Here is a 17,892-nt window from a genome sequence, read left to right on the forward strand (position 1 = left end):
GAACTTTTTTTAAGTTGCTTCGAAACTTGTCTCAAATTGTCTCGGAACTTACCCCCGACAAGTTCACGGAATTTCCAATAAGTTCACAAAAGTTTCGACAATATCATAGATCTTCCAACAAGTTCACGGAACTCCTGACAAGTCCACAGAACTTCTGACTAGATCGTGGAACTTCCGGCTCCCCCACGGTACTTTTAACAAGTTCGCGGAACTTCCAACAAGTTCACGGAAGTCCTGACAAGATCATGGATCTTCCAACTGGTTCACTGATTTTCTGAAAGGCTAACGAAATGATTGACAAGGTCAGGGAATGTTTTGACAAGTTCACGAAAGTCCCAAAAAGATCATAGATCTTCCAATAAGTTCATGGAAGTCCTGCCAAGTTCACGAAACTTCCAACGTGATCTTGGAACTTCCAACTAGATCGTACAACATCCGACTCCCTCACGGTACTTCCGACAAGTTCACGCAAGTCCTGACGAGATCATGGATCTTCCAACAACTTCACGCTATTGCCGATGGAACTTCCGGCATCTTGAACGTACTTTCGACTCCAAAATTTGCTATGTTTTTTTAAAGAGAATTTCCTCTAGCAACAGGACTTTCGGAGACTTCATTGGAAAACAAATATAACAAGAGAACTGCAAAGAAATTCGTAACACTTGTGCGATGCAGCTTCACCAGAAAATTTCCTTAAATGTCACTAAAAAGTTCCTTGAATCGCACTATGGGGTGTTTGCAAATTTCTTAGAATATCTTCAAAAAGTACATAAAACTCCCAGATGACGTCATTAGAAAGTACAGGTGAAAGGTGAATAATCATCCAGAGGAAGTCGTTATAACATTCTAGTAAACCTGGAACAAGCTTCGGTCGGAACAAAGTTCCGGGAGAATTAGAACAGTTTCAATGGAATAAAGTGTAAAGCATTCAGGGTGAAAAAAAGAAGCCTATAGAAAGAAACCCCTAGAATCAAGCGCCTAGAACAAGCATGCAGAAGAAACCTTCAGAAATAATTCTTTATGAGAAGTCTCCAGAAAGAATCCTCTAGAATGAAGCCTCCAGAAAAAGTCTCCAGAAAGAAGCTTTTAGAAAAAATCCCCTAGAGTGAATCATCTAGAAAAAGTCTCCAGAAAGAAGCCTTCACAAAGATGCCTCCAAAACAATCCTCTAAGAAGAAGCTTCCAGAAGAAGCTTCTATAAGAATCCTCTAGAAAGAAGCCTTTAGAATAAGTCTCCAGAAGAAAGCCTTTAGAAAAAAGCCCCTAGAATGAAACCTGTAGAAGAATCCTCTAGGAGAATTCTCCAGAAAGAAGCCTCTAGAGTGAAGCCTCTAGAAGAAGTCTCCAGAAAGAAGGCTTTAGAAAAAAAAAGCCCTTAGAATGAAGCCTCTAGAAGTAGCCTCTATGAGTAACCTCTAGTACGAAGCCTTTGGAAAAAGCTTTTAGAAAGAAGCCTCCAGAAGAAGCCTGAAGATGAAGCCTCCAGAAAGAAACCTCTAGAAAGAAGCATCTAGAAAGAAGCCTCTAGAATGAAGGATCTAACGAAATTCTCCAAAAAGAAGCCTCTAGAAAGAAGCATCTAGAATAAGCCTCTAGAAGAAGCTTCCAGATGACACCTCTAGAAAGAAGCAACCTCTAGAAAGAAGCCTCTTAAAACATGCCTCTAGAATGAAGCATCGAAAAGAATCCTTTAGAAAGAGGCTTCCAGAATAAGCTTCTAGAAGAAACCCTTAAAAAGAAGCCTATAAAAATAAGCCCCTAGAAGAAGCCTGCAGCAGAAACCTCCAGAAAGAAGTCTCTAGAATGAAGCACCTACAAGAAGTCTCCAGACGAAAGCATTTAGAAAAAAAAATATTCTACAATGAAGCCTCTAGATGGAGCATCTAGTGAAGCCTCTAGTACGAAGCCTTTAGAAGAAGCTTTTAAAAAGAAGCCTCTAGAAGAATTCACTAGAAAAAAACCTTCCAGAACATGCCTCTAGAAGAAACTTCTACAATGAAGCCCCTAAAATGAAGCCTGTAGAAGAAGTCTCTAGGAGAAGCATCTAGAAAGAAGCCTCTAGAATGAAGCCTCTTGCAAAAGTCTCCAGAAAGAACCCTAGCATGAAGCCGCTAGAAGAATCCTCTATTACGAAGCCTTTGGAAGAAGCTTTTAGAAAGGCATCTAGAAGAAACATATAGAAAAAAAAACTTTCTGAAGAAGTCTCTAGAAGAAACCTCTACAAGAAGCCCCTAAAATGAAGCCTATCGAAGAAGCTTCTAGCGAAGCATCTAGCAAGAAGCCTCCAGAATGAAGGCTCTATCAAAAGTCTTCAGAAAGAAGCCTCTAGAATGAAGCATCTAGAAGAGGTCTCCATAAAGAAGCCTTTCGAAAAAAGACTCTAGAATCAAGCCTCCAGAAGGAGCCTTTAGAAGGAGCCTTTAGAAGGAGCCTCTAGGAGAAACCTCTAAGAGAAGCCTCTAAGAGAAGCGTCTAGGAGAAGCCTCTAAGAGAAGCCTCTAGGAGAAGCCTCTAGGAGAAGCCTCTAGGAGAAGCCCCTAGGAGAAACTTCTAAGAGAAGCCTCTAGGAGAAGTCTCTAGGAGAAGCCTCTAGGAGAAGCTTCTAGGAGAAGCCTCTATAAGAAGCTTTTAGAAAGAAAACTCTAGAAGACGACTCTAGAAAAATAAGCTTCCAGAATAAGCCCCTAGAAGAAACCTCTACAATCAAGCCCTCAAAATAAAGCCTGTACAAGAAGCCTCCAGAAAGAAGCCTCTAGAAGAAGCATCTAGAAAGAAGCTTCTAGAATGAAGGCTCTAGCAAAAGTCTTAAGAAAGAAGCCTCTAGAATGAAGCATCTAGAAGAAGTCTCCAGAAAGAAGCCTTTCGAAAAAAGACTCTAGAATCAAGCCTCTAGAAGGAGCCTTTAGGATGAGCCCCTAGGAGAATCCTCTAAGAGAAGCCTCTAGGAGAAGCCTCTAGAAGAAGCTTTTAGAAAGAAGACTCTAGAAGAAGACTCTAGAAAAAAGCTTCCAGAATAAGCCCCTAGAAGAAACCTCTACAATGCAGCCCTTAAAATGAAGCCTATACAAGAAGCCTCCAGAAAGAAGCCCCTAGAAGAAGCATCTAGAAAGAAGCCTCTAGAATGAAGGCTCTAGCAAAAGTCTTAAGAAAGAATCCTCTAGAAAGAAGCATCTAGAATAAGCCTCAAAAAGACACTTCCAGAAGACACCTCTATACAGAAGCTTCCAAAAGAAGCCTCTAGAAAGAAGCCTCCAGAAGATGCATCAAGAAAGAAGACTCGAGAAACAAACCTCTAGAATGAAGCCTCCAAAATAAGCTACTTGAAGAATCCTCTAGAAAGAAGCTTCCAGAAGAAGTCTATATGAGAAAAATATAAAAAAGAAGCGTATAGAAAGGAGCTCCTTGAATAATGCCCATAGAAGAAGTCTGCAGAAGAAATCTCCAGAAATAAGCCTCCAGAAAGAAATCTCTAGAAGAAACTTCCAGAAGAAACCTTTGGAAAGAAGCCTCTAGAAAGGTGTCCACAAACAAGCCTCTATAAAAAAGCTTCTTAAAAGAAGCCTTTGGAAAGTCGCTTCTAGAAAGATAGTTCAAGAAGAGGCTTCTAGATCAAAACTCCTAGAGGAAGTCATGAGAAGCTTTTAGAAAAAGCTTCCACATAGAAGCCTCAAGCAGAAGCTTCTCTTTTCAAGTGGCTGTCAATGCATGAAAGCACAATGAGCAATTTCATGTGCATTGTATTTACGTAAGATAGTCTACCCATTTGCTATAAAATACGCCAAATTTCCGCTGAAGTTAATGAAAGTTCAATGATCTTCCCTGAAGTTAACGCAACTCCAATTAAAATGTTTCTGTATCATCCCCTGATGATCGTTGAACTTCTTTGGATCTTTCACAATTTTCGCATAGCTCTCGGAACTTTCATGATTTTCTCAAATTTGTCCTGGAACTTCTTAAACTTCCCTGTTGATGCAGAAGTCCTCTGTTGCCTAGTGAAAGCGAAGCGAATCTTTCGAAAACCGTGATGCGAGTTCCACTGTTTTTCCCTTGCCGTGACTCTTATACACAGACTCTGAACGATTCTCACAAAGATTGTTCTAAAACTGTGACAACTGTCAGGTTCGAAAATCTACTGCAGTGTTGCCAGATTGCCCGATTGGTTTTGGCACTTCCTCAGCATTATTTCCGTTCATCGTATCACCACATCGCATTTAATCGGAGAAATTTTTGGAACGTCCAATTCCTGAGAATAACTTAAAAAACAAAAGCATTAGACAAACATAACTACATACACATACACACATACATATATTCCGGTCCGTTTCAGTACCGCAGTGTTCGAAATAAAGGTGAAAAAGTAGCATGCAAAGTGTCAATTGATTGTGTTATTCAAAAAGCATTATTATCTCCTAAACGCAAGTAAACCATTGACGAAAAAAAAAACACGATTTAGAAAAGTTCCCGTTTCAAAGTCTAGCTAATACTTCGCAAACACACACACACACATAAGTATTTATAGTGAATTCAGGAAATCAACATCGGTCATTGATTGTTAGCTTAGTTCCCATGTTGCTTTCTAATCCTTCTAATTCACCGTTGACAAGTGTGTTCGAAAATTCCCAAAATATATCAAAGTCACTGTAATATGACTCTTAGTTGTTAGGTTGACCCGAAAACCTTCTACGCCACGCATATGAATCAAAAAACCACTATTGATTAGCGAAACAAACATTAGAATCGTACCGTTGTTATCATCATTATTCATTCATTGACACGCAGACACTCACATTATTACGCTCGAAATTGTCTGATGAGAAAATATACCGTGTAGCGAAAAGCGGACACTCAAGACACATATTAATGTAAATAGATTCCTCTCGTTCGTTATTCGTTGATAGAGAAATTGAAACCAAACAAAACTACAATACCATTGAAGAAAAGGCATTCGTGTTGTATCAAATGCAAAACTACGAACTTAGAAGTGAAACTGACAGTTAGCCGTCAGTCAGCGTTACGTCACATTTGTTTGCGTTTGTTTCATTGTTTTGTGTAAAAAAAAATAAAAAAAAAAACAATCGGTGAATGTTTTGAATGAAGGGATTTGTTGTGCTTGGGAGAAAGTCTAGTTCTTAAGGTTAGCAAGTTTATTCCGATTAGCTGGTTTTTCCGTTCTCATTTCCTCGTGGAAGAGTGTAAATAGAACTCTAGTGTCACGATATTGGTAAGCGCCCGTTTAGCAACCGTTACTATGGACGACTCTCTCTCTTTCTCTTCGCCTACTACATATACCACATACACTGTTAAGAATTATTGTTTATGAAACGTAGCCATTGTACTCACTAATGAAAAATGATTTGTTTACATCGTCGTCGTCGTCGTCGAATATTGCACTCGCACAACAACGTTCTTAGACAACCAATAGTTGAACTCACTAACACGAAGAAAACGAACTGAAAACCTCGTCGAAAAGTAAATTAAACCGAAGACATCGATTGAACGAAAGCCAGAAGTTCTACCGCTGCCTGTTGTTGGGTGTCTCTTGATCCGGGAAAAGCAAGCTGCTCAGTGTCCATCGTTAATATCCGAAAAGAAATTTTTCGGGGCGAAGCGTTACCCCGCCACCGACTCAAGTAAGTTTTGAGTTATTTTTCCTCCCAAAAAACAAATCCACCACCTGGGCTTGTCATTATATCACTGTTTCATATCGTAGCCATTACATACCGGAAAAAAAACATACATACACATACCTACATTTAAATGAGATTTAGAGTTTTTTATCATCAAGGAAAGCAGAGGAAGCTGAAGAGGAAAACTATAACTATTGAAACAAACAAACAAAAATAGCTTCTATCGGTTACTTCTTTTGTACTGGAAACTCATTCATACCACGCGGAAAACTGTCTTTATTGAGAGAAAACCAGAGAGTAAATCGCATATATTTATATCAAAATTTATATTAGGCAACCGAAAAGTAAAATCCGCTATACACTCATATTTAACGGTAATCATCAAGTAAGTGAAAGTATTTACAAAACAAAATGAAAAGTCCCTAAAAATTAAAACTAAAAAAAAAAACAACCAAACAATCTTTTTTCGAAACAACCCACACGTGTGGTGAAGGAAATGGCGATTGGCAGCCCTGATTCGAATGAAAAAAAAAACAACAACAAAAATGTGACATTTCTCTCCGCCTACTGACTGTTAATTTTTTTTTATCTCTATTCTATGTTGTTCTCTCTGAGCAGAGCCTAATCTAATCTCAGTTTCTATATAGAGGGAAATAATGATACAGAAATACCAGCACCACCAATACAACTTCTATAAAAAGTATAAATAAGGAAAAAATTGGAAGCAACCCACATACATAAACACACACACACATACACATGTTCACACACAATATTGATTGTTAATGTAAACAAAACATACAAAAAACCAAACAAAATAGGTAATCGGTCACCCAACAACACACCTACACTAGTCACACATAGTCGTAGATAAGTGGAATGGCGACGTTAACTGTTTAAATGGAACTTACCACAGAGACAAAACAAAAATAAGCTGGAATTAGATATCAACACAAATAGTAAACAAATGAAAGAAGGAGAAAGAAAAAAAAAAACAATGTTTTATGTCGGTCCCTCCATCCGCGGTATTCAGGTGTATACAAACAAAAAATTAAACAAATTTTAGGTTAAATGTTCTCATGGTAGACTACACACTATAGATAGGAGAGAGGATAGCATGTTTCAGCGGTACGTCACTCACGGATTGTTTACATTATCACAATAAAGCGTTTTTTTTTTGTTACGGACAAGCCCTTGAATTAGATTGGCTAAGCCGGAAAAGTTGGCACCTCTGGCAGTGACAGTGAGATGGCGCTGATCGGAGTCAGAAATTAAGAAACCCTTAACGGCATAATTTTGAGACACTATCAATTGCTTGGCAGCAAATACCGTAAACGAACGGTAACCTGGATGGTAGAACTATCTCACAAATGGTTTGGATGATAATCCGAACACGTCGTTAAGCTCTTTCTTATGGTTATTTTTATTAGGGTATGAATTCTCGGGAGTCAGTTTGACAGCTTGAAGGAATAATAATTCTAGTGAGTAAATCACACAAAGCACTGTGGTTACTATGATTTTTTTTTTAATACTATTTAGATCACAAAAGCTGCAGAATTCATTTCGATTGAGAGATCTCTAACGTCTCTTAAGAGGGAACGCTTGAATTTATTCATGCATTCCCTCTAAATAGACGTTAGAGACCTCTCTAACGAAATTACTTTTGCAGCTTTTGTGATGCAAATAGTATTAAAAAAATCATAGTGACCACAGTGCGTTGTGTGATTTACTCACTAGAGTTATTATTCTTTCAAGCTGTGAAGCTGTCCTTTTGAGCATGAGCATTGACGGCCATACATTTCAGTAGTTGCTACTTCGTGATTGACCAGATTTAGCGAAATTTGCACAAAGAACCAAATGAATGGGGCTTGGGATTTGCAATCCATTCTCAGTGTGTAAAATTCGGTGAATCATTATATTTTAGATCAATAACACCAATATTTCGACACCCGTTGTTACTAGAAATCGAGTAAGTCTCTGCATCTCCACGGTTGTCACAGGAAGGACGGTTTTGTTAGTGGGAAGGGTGAATTAGATCAGGATTCACATTGGAAAGTGATGCGATCTTTTAAACCCTGGTAAGCAAATGACGCGACCCTATCAAATCAGTAATGTAAAGGGGCTTGGGTTCTAACCCACGATCTTCGGCTCAGTAAGCAAAAACGGTCGCTCTAAGGCCACAATGCCCCTCACATTACAACAAGCTACGATCGAAGATCGTTCATCATTGGTTACAAGAAGTTATTAAAATGACATGACATCCCCGATAGCAGTTAACAATGTCTTCCGAACCGCATCAAGCGTACGTCACTTTTGTCTAAACATATGTATTAGTTTCCCCAATCGTTCCGCCGAGTTCTATTATTCGCGATTTTCTACAATGAAGGCCTAGGACAGATAAAGCACAAGACGAGAGAATGGCAAGAAAGCGACCGATCGCGACACTTGCTACAAGCGAACTCTCAAGCTGTCATGCTGTCGTTTTGGACTCAACAACAGAAAACCCCTCACAAATATCTAAGGACATTTCTACCGAAGTAACCACTCAACAGTTCAAAAGACAAAAAGACCCATTCCATGAAATTCTTATTGAATAATAAAATTCTATCATGGCAATACCAGTGGGTCCTTTAAGATGGCCAAAACAGCAGCCAAGGAGTTGCAATCGGGATTCGGTTGCCGGTTTCTTTCACTGTCATACCAATTTCGACCGACTTACAGATGGTAACCGTGAGACTGGATTATGCGATGCCAATCATTGCCATCTCAATCTATATACCGTGCCAACCGATCTGCGACCTAAAGGGCAAATTAACGGATATCCTTTTCTATCTTGAAGGGAACGGGCATCACCAAGCCTGGGGAAGACGTACTTGATGCCACGCAATCTTCGGAACACATTAACCAACGGTCAAAGAGAGACAGTCATCGACGTGGAACGTAAACGAGGACCCCATCGGTAGCTATCATTGCCCAATCATGATCCGACTGAACTCCAAGCCCGCCGAGGACACTCGCTGGCCGAGATGGCTATATGTAGACGCCGATTGGTTTAGCTACCAAGGATTCCTCAACGAGAAAACCCGGCCAGCCGACCCCTCCACCATGACTGACACTTCATAGAAGTGATCCAAGGAAGCGGTAAAAGCAAGGTGAAATCTAGACCAACAATTGAAATAGGCGGAACAACCAAACGTAAACAATGGCTTTAAACACAAGTTCCTCGAGAATCAAAGCACATCCAAGCAATCTAACACCATCATCTGATAGAGCAAACTTCCTTTATCGAATGGTATTGTTAGTTTGCGTGGGAGTGTTTTGATTCTCGAAAATTTTGTGTTTAAAGCCATTGTTTACGTTTGGTTGTTCCGCCCATTTCAATAGTTGGTCTAGAAATACTCTCAAAGCATTCAAGCGACTTTTGTTGAACCACCCTACACTGAGGTAAATAGACTTAAGAATTTCATAAGACTCAACTTATGAACAACAAATATGAATTTCATAAGCGCGACTTATGAAAAATTTTCGTTTAACATAACGTAGCTCTTATACGCCTTTAGCCAAGGCAAAACAATGAAATCCATACTGATTTCTCGTGGCTAAAACTCATAAGTGTTTCTTATGGAATTCTTACGTTCTTTTGCCTGCGTGTACACCGAGGCAAAATACCGTCAGAATTCCATAAGAACCACTTATGAATTTTAGCCACAAGAAATCTATATGAATTTCGGGAGCAGACTGCAACCTAAGCATATACGTTGAGATTACGGATCCTGTGTCTAGGCCACCCGTCTGTCAACGCTTGGGAAAATGGAATGGCTAAAGACGTATAAGAGCTACCACATGTTAGACGCAAAATCATTCATAAGTCGTACTAATGAAATTCATATGTGTCGTTCATAAGTCGAGCCTTATGAAATTCTTAAGTCTATTTGCCTCAGTGTAGTACAGGTCCCATCGAAACGAGGGGTCCGTCAGACTATACGAGAGGCAAAGCAACAAAGCTGGGAAAACTTCCTGAACGGCATCAGCTCAGAGCATCCAGCAAGTGAGATATGGGGACGGATCAACGCAATCAGCGAGAAAAGAAAGAGAAAAGGCATGGCACTACAGCATTCAGGAACTACCACCCGGCAGTCATTGTCGACATCCTCAACGAGAATTTCGCTGACCTCTTCGCCATCGGAAACAACTGCGAGCACTTCCGCCAGTCGCTCGCCAACATCACCATCCCTTAAGAACCTGCAACTTCGAACCTTATTCAAGGCCAGGAGAAGTTCAGTAGGCCCAAAGTTGGTTCAAAGACTCCATCCCTCATGGATGGACAAATAGACGCGTAGTCCCCATCCCCAAACCAGAAAAACCTGGCAAGTATGCAGATGATTACCGACCCAAGGCAAGGCTTATAACACACCCTGGATGCCCGATGTTATAGTTCAACTGGCGAACTGGAGCCTTCGCAGACACATCCTTCACTTCCTTGTAACCAGTGGTGTGTCTGTCTGTCTGAGATTAGTGTTTCGTATTTTATGTATAACAATATGCCAAGGAAAGCTACCAACACCACCCATCGCCCACAAAATCACCCACTGGAAAGTACACAGCCACACCACTAAACGACAGGAAGATCCTCTACCTACCACCAGATGGCACTGTTTACTGGATTTGGAGCCCATTAGGAGGTGGCATAATGGGGCCATGATGAGACGAAATAGGGCGGAAGGACGATGGCTCATCGAGGAGGAGAGAGAATAGGTCAGCCGCCATCGTTGAGAATCATTTGATTGGCGATACTCAACAGCGATACTTTGTAAAGCAAGTTCAAGTTAGTTCGAAAGTCAGTAAGAACCGTGAGGACGTGAAAAAAGTGAAGAAGGAGAGTGAGGTGCAGAACCATCCAGGTTAAATCCCCTTCGAGAGAAGCACCTTCTCGATCGCCAATAACCGCCATCGTGATTCCCCATTATGTCCACAGGACCCCGTAGTTTACCACTGGAAATTCATCCACGGTGTGGTTAGACACGGAGCATCTTCCGATACGAAGGTATCTGGGAATACAAACCAACGGTCCATCGATCGTTAGACGCCACGAGTATAGTGAGGAGAGAGAGAGAGAGAGATCGAAGAGCCGTCGCGGAAAGTACCGAAGTACGCGACCGGCTTGCGAACCAAGTCGAGGGTTCAAAGTCGCAGGAAAGGAGCCGACTGGACTGTGAAAAGTGCCCAGAAGGAAGCTGAGGAAGGTGAAGGAGTGGCTGTGGAAGGACCAACAGCGGGCCCGCGCTGAAGAACAAGAAGAAACGTTAGGCGAAACGAGGTAGGAGATAGCCAATAAGAAAGTGGGAAGAATAAAGGTACCGGTAGCTAAACAAGTGTTGTGTGTGTTGGATATTTGAGTGTTTCCTTGGCCGCGATATTCGAGCGCGTATGCCGACCTTGAGGTAGTGTAGAGGGGGGTCTCATTAGTGCTGGGCAGGGAGTACCCCATCTGTTATGTACATCCTTAAAAACTTTCTTCTTGGGCGGACCTTCTAGGTCATTGTGGGTAACCATCGATCAAGGGTCTTCCGGCACGAAACGGCCAAGAACTCCCTGCAGTGAGCAGGGTTTTCTGGGACGTAGTCAGAGGTTGGAACCTACCAAAAACTCGGACTGATTATTCCATCAAGAACAGGTTCAAGGCCTGCTCCAGCTTCAAAACGAAAAATATAAACATCATACCTGCGATGGCTCAGTCACCCGGATGGGTGTTGGTATACGGGTAACAGGACCGCAGCTAGTGCTAAAACTTTCCAATTCAATGCTCCATCTTCTCGGCAGAAGCTGCTGCCGCCTTTATTGCTGCAGCAACCCCCTCCGACAACCCGATCACAGTTTTCGACGACTCGGTTAGTGTTGTGGAAGCCCTCGTTTCAGGCATCCAAAGGTATGCCCCCCTCCCCCCCAGAACGACGCTAGAGAACCTTTCATCTGGAAGGTTAAAGGAGATATCGTTCGATGGGAGGACCCTAAGAACCATCTAATGCAGGTGAAACTCTCAAGATTGAGAACAGGACACACCCGCATATCGCACAATTTATCTGACACCGGCCCTTTTCTAAAGATATGCGAGGTCTGCAAAGTACACCACTTCGTCAGACATGCCCCCTGCCACTGCCCTCAATACGAGGGCCCACGCATGCTAGATATACGGCATTGCCGAAAGCATTCGGGATGCCTTAGCGGATGACCCGGCCAGAACCGCGGCCCTCGAAGGTTTCCTCCGAGAAGCCGACCTCTTCGATGCAATTTAATCGAACTGAACATGACACCACAGACAAACAGACGTAACTCTTTGAAAAAGTTTTTCTTGAAAACATAGTGTCTCAAAACATATGACCTCAGTAACGACATCCCTCGGGCTTCTCGCGGAAAACAAGCTTGCTCGCTAGCTCGCAAACAATATTGCATAAAAGTTCTACAGAATGGATAGAAACGTCAAAGTGATCCGATGCCAGCGCTGCGGCGAGTAGTTCGCGGAACTGAGTATATTCAAATCAACCGTTAAATGCATGAACGAAGATACACAATGAAGAGTTACGTCTGTTTGTCTGTGATGACACTATTGCCGACAGGGGACCCCTCCACGAAGCCTGTATTAGGGAACTTAACCGATGTTCAGGAATATTCGTAGAACAGCCTGAGGTTATTTTATGAAGTTGAGAACTTTAAGGATTTTCGGATCACTTTAGCGATCTTCGAAGCACTTCAAAAAAACTAAATGAACTTGCTGGATTTTTTTTAAACTTCATTTCATTTCAGGGAACTTCCCAGGTGTTCAGGAATACTCGTGGAAAAGCCTGAGGGTATTTTCTGAAGTTGAGAACTTCAAGGATTTTCGGATCTCTTTAGGGAACTGCTTCGATTCAAAACAAATCAATGAACTTTCTGGAAGTTGTTTAGGAACTTCATTTCATCTCAGGGAACTTCCCAGATGTTCAGGAATATTCGTAGAAAAGCTTAAGGGTATTTTCTGAAGTTGAGAACTTTAGGGATCTTCGTATCACTTTAGCGAACTTCGAATCAATTAAAAAAAAACTCAATGAACGTACAAGATTTTATTTTTAGCTTCATTTAATGGCAGGGAACTTCCCAGATGTCCAGGAATATCCGTAGAAAAACTCAAGGGTATTTTCTGAAGATCAGAGAAGTTCGTAGATGCTCTGAGATGTCGGTAGAATCAAGCGAACTTGGAACTCAAAAAATCGTTCGCGGAACTTTTCACCATTTCAGGACACTTTGTTTTATCTAGTTCGTTTATTTGGAAGGCTCAATCACGTTACCTTACGGAGCCAACAATTCATTGTTCATTGTTTGTAACAAAATTCACTTAATTCTATGTCCAGTAGGAGTTGAGCCCAATACTCGCGGCTTACTCGAGGTTAGAGGGGTACATTGTTGATGGATAGAATCAGGGGAGGAGCTAGTGGGGGTGGGGTTTCGTTGTCTCATCAGAGCGTTGTCGCCAATTTCAGGAAAATTCATAGAGGATAAGGAAAATTTGGATAAGCTCGAGAGATCGGAAATCAGCTTCATGGAAGTACAGGTGGCTTCGTAGAATTTTAGAGTGCTTGGTTGATATTTGAGGGATTTTTGATAAGACATAAATAAAATCCTCTTCCTATTTTTCAGTACATCAAATTGATCAATTCAAATGTCTAATCTCAGATATTCTTTAAAATAGTTGAAGTAGGGGAAATGTCTCTAATGTTGGCCTATGGATCTAAGATTGGGCCCATCGCTAAAAGTCTGCTATTTATCAATTTTATCTAGATGAACGCGTTATTGGGACGTTACTAATGGATATTTTTGGTTGCTATTGAAAATGTAGTCGATTGCTGAATTTATGTATGGGCCCAAATTAGGGACACTTAGGCCGACATTACCTGCATTTCCCCTATTCAAAAGATCTCCAGCAGATCAAAGATTTCAGTTAAGTCCTTTTTCAAGACTTCAGATTGATCAAATATTATTCAGAAGATCATCAACTCTTCAAAAATATATATTGAATATCTTAGATACTTTCCCAAGATTGCTGGTTGATCAATCAATGATCTCCAGCAGATCAAAAATTTCAATAAAGTTGATGAAGATGAAGATCTGAAAATTCGAATGGCCTCCTGCATATATTCTCCCAAGATGTCAGGGTGGTCAGACAGACTCAAATCTCGAATTAAACGAAGATTTAATTAAAACCCTGTGGATTATTGTTGCGTCAAGACTTCTGATTCATCAAGCATTGTCAAGCTCATGTTTCGCTTTCGATAACGCTTGCTTTCAATAAAACTTCTTTGGAAGTGTTATCGTTTGACTCCTTTGTTCGCATGCTTCCACCTGATCATGTTTACACAACAAAACCAGCTGGTGAATTCGTTTGCGCGTTTGCGAAAACGCCAAGGAAAAGCTGAAATGGTAAGAGTTCTAAAAGCCATGGAAGATTTTGGCAGCTTCGACATTTCGTCGAGAAAGTCTAAATATTCATAGAAAACTTAATATTGCTTTGAAAAAAAAAGAACTGGTTTGGTTTACGTTATCTATAATCAACGTGTTCAGAAAATAGCTTGAAATATAAGAAAAAAGTCGTCAATTTCAGCATACCGTCACAAATGTTAAACGTCTTCAAAATGTCTGCGGCATAAAAATGTCTTCACAGAATTCCAAATGTGTTCAAAATTAAGACATTTCTTCCTAGTTGGCCTTTTCAAAGGCTCCATTCTGCTGCTGTTGGCGATCAGATCTCGGTCAACCGGAGGATGACGGAGCTTGATTTTGGACTTGCAGTAAATAGATTCATGGTAGCCTCTCGTATCTCAATCGATTATTTTGAATTTCTCCAAACTTATCAATTGATTTCATCGGAATTGTCCTAACATTTCATCATTTCATTGAACTAGTAAGTCCACTTCTAACTTCTCGTGGAAGTTAAGTCATCTTGCGTGTCATCAGAATCAGTCCGGATTTTGGCTGCTCAGATCGAACATTTACATCCGAATCATCGTGGGATGGAAATAAACTTACGCGTGTTCTAAAAGGACTGAATGTCGATAGTTTGAACTCGCGAAGTAGTTCAATAATAAATGCTACCCATTTTAAGGTTTGAACAGCTATGCAATCATACCTACCTTCACGGCAAGATTATCCACGTGGCTGTTCCTCCAATAAGAAAATCCATCGAGATCGGTAAGCCCAAGTTGACAGAACTCACCACTGACAGATGCACTGTTATTTAAAAATACTAAAAATTGCACTTTGAAGTCGAGCGAATTGGGCTTCATAACCTCTTGATCTGGTTTCTCAGTGGTTTCAGTTTATTCCTTGGCGTGAATCTAACTAGAAAAAAATACAAAAGAAGGCATCGTCATTGAAAAAATGCCGATCACAAACAATGAGATAAAGAAACAATTACCTTTTTATCGCTACAACAAGTGTCCTGTTCCTTTCAGTTCAACGTTTTTGCTTTGACATCCGTTCGAAAGCGCCATCTCACTGTCATTTCTGGAAGAATGCCTTCATCGAACACACGAATAATTTCAACCATTCATAATAACTTAATTCTTACCAAGCCCAAGGTACGCCCCGCCACGCAGTAGCGATGAAAGAAAGTGTGAGACAGTCACACGCTTTATTTTAAGAAATCCTAGAACAAAAAAAAATGATAACAAGATAATCGGATAATTTGCGATAGAGAAAAGTTGAAATACTAACATGAAGCATATCATACGATGGACATTATTAAAATGAGTAAAACTAAAGAGAAACTACACGCCCATACACTCACACAAACACGTACATCACAAACATACACACGCTGACATGAGTTTAAAGCGAACAACCTAAAAACAAATATTTTTTGATATCAATTTACACTCTCTCTAAAGTAAATCACAATCTTTTGAATTCGAACGGAAAATTTCCACCCACAACTGCACTCTTTGCGCACACTGTTTCTGTTTCTTCTCTACAACACACACAACAACAAAAACAACAACCAATTCTAACGTAAACAACCGAAACCAAATCAATGGCAAAAGCTTTTTACTTTTTTTTCGAATGATTTTACAAACAAGAAGGAAAATCCGAAAACAATCGAAAAACCAAATGCGCAGACTAATTTTTTGAGCGACAAACAAATCGATCGAAGCAAGCTTTTCTACACCGCACCACGGCGGCGCTGACAGTTACACAAACAAACACACACACACACACACACACCCACACACAGCGACAGGCACCTAAACCGACCACACTGAGCAAAACCGCCACCTGTATTTTGGTTCGCGAATCAGCAAACACACAGCGGAAGCAGACTAACTTGTATCGGTTTTTTCAAGTCGTCTTATGATTAATTGTAATATACACAGATAAACTACACATAGGATGTGGACGAGGATTAAGTGTAGTTGACAAAAACCAGTAAATAATCAGGACTTTTTCCCGAAACGAGAGACACTGAACGCTGCACGAATATGACAAGCAAAAAAAACAGTTATTAGAAAACAAAGCAAAACAAGTATTAATTCTAATAAATAAAAAAAAAACGGGGAAGACGGATGGAGACAACTGAGTAGCTGTACTATAGTAAACGTTATTGGAGAGTAATCAAGGAAAGGGGAAATTAATACAAGAGAGGAAAGGGGAATTTTATATATTGAAGCTGAGTAAACTAGTCATTTGGGGGAGGAAGGAAGCCGTAGCCTATAATTAGTTAATTTTAAAGGAAATTCAAAAAAATAGGACAATTCATGAACAAACCTTGAATCAGTTCTTTGGAAGAGGAAATTATTACTCCTACATGAAGAAAAAACCACACTCACTCATTCACACACACGTTTTAGTGTAAATATGTTGATTGGAATTATTTTCGAACGCATGTTTCCTTTTTAATTCGTTTCGTTCGAATTTTGTTTATCGTGTAATAGATTTTAAATGCTAAGGAAAAGAAAACTAAAAAATAAACTCAAAAAATTAGAACGAACATGTTAATGTGGCAAAAACACACACACACACTTACATAAACCCATTCGCAAAAATAAAATAAAACAACCACTAGCTTTTGATAATGGTACGTGCGAAGAAGGAAGGAAGAAGTAGTTCATGAACTAACCTTTCATTTTCCGATATAGAGCAAGATGGCCATGTAAAAATCACAGCAGTTTGCCATGGCTTCACTCTCTCACACACACACGCGCACGTCGTCACCTTTTACGCCATCTGTACTTCACAGTTTTCGATTGGCTTTTGACGTTTTTGCTGGCACATTTATGACTTATGGTTTTGTTAACCAAACGTTTGTTTTGTTTGCGTAGCGAATTTGGAGTAGGGAAAAAGCGGTTTATGAATTAATGAAAATGGAATTTACAGAAAGTAGAACACTGAAATATCATTGCAATATGAAACCAACTAAATAGAAGGAAAAACACACTTTGTAATTAAAGATAAACACACACACACAAAATGCTAGAATAAAAAATTGCAACCATCATTGAATATACACGCAAAAAATTAAATAGTAAATCCGCGAAAAAAAAGCAGAAAAAGCAAGCGCCCCGTTGAGAAACAAAAACTGCATCAAGAACATCCCACTAGGGAAAACGGTTTTCTGACATCACCGAACCGTGAAACGTAAAAAAAAAAATACATTCGTCTAATTGTATTCAAAATAAATGATACTAATTGTTGATCCTCTCCTGTATTCTTTATCGAAGATAAACAAACCAAAAACTCCTTCCTTTTCCATTGTTTATGTTTTTCTCTAAGAAAAAAAAACGTCAAATATTTACTACATAAAAAACCGTCTTTATTGTTGATTATTTATTCAAGAATAAGAGTCAAAAATCAAACTACCTTCCCCTAAAATGTTCCCTTTCTTAAAAACCCAAACATTAAACAAACCAAAAAACTACAAAAATCGAACAAAATAGTCTTATGTAATCACTGAAAAAAAGCAAACTTACACAGCCATAGCGGAAGAAAACACAAACAACAAATCGAATTTCATTATATCGTTCATTGATGCGAAACAATTTCACAAACACACCCACAAACACATATTGAAAAAGTAAGATAAAGACAACCAAAACGTATATCATCCGAAAAAAAAATGATTTCAGCTCTTTCCTGTACTTCACAAAAAAAAAACACTCACAAAACTGATTTTCTCTCTGCTGTAAAAAAAAAGTCACTCGCTCCACACTGCGTAATATCCCCCCTTTCAAATCATATAAAT

The 17,892-nt window shown here is 39.9% G+C and overlaps 1 protein-coding gene across 1 annotated transcript in view; it reads right to left on the bottom strand.

The window, feature by feature from the left end:
* Positions 1 to 15,317: 15,317 nt before the first annotated feature.
* The window catches only part of spg (dedicator of cytokinesis spg), a 243,224-nt gene continuing 240,649 nt past the window's right edge, over positions 15,318 to 17,892 (bottom strand). Inside the window, exon 14 of the mRNA XM_065223144.1 lies at positions 15,318 to 16,931. The gene's annotated coding sequence lies outside the window, so the exon portion shown is untranslated. The remainder of the gene's footprint in view (positions 16,932 to 17,892) is intronic.

This window comes from Ochlerotatus camptorhynchus, unplaced genomic scaffold, assembly GCF_037179485.1.
Source record: "Ochlerotatus camptorhynchus isolate MF236.1 unplaced genomic scaffold, CSIRO-AGI_Acam_v1.1 ptg000185l, whole genome shotgun sequence".
Classification (NCBI taxonomy): Eukaryota; Metazoa; Arthropoda; class Insecta; order Diptera; family Culicidae; genus Ochlerotatus; species Ochlerotatus camptorhynchus.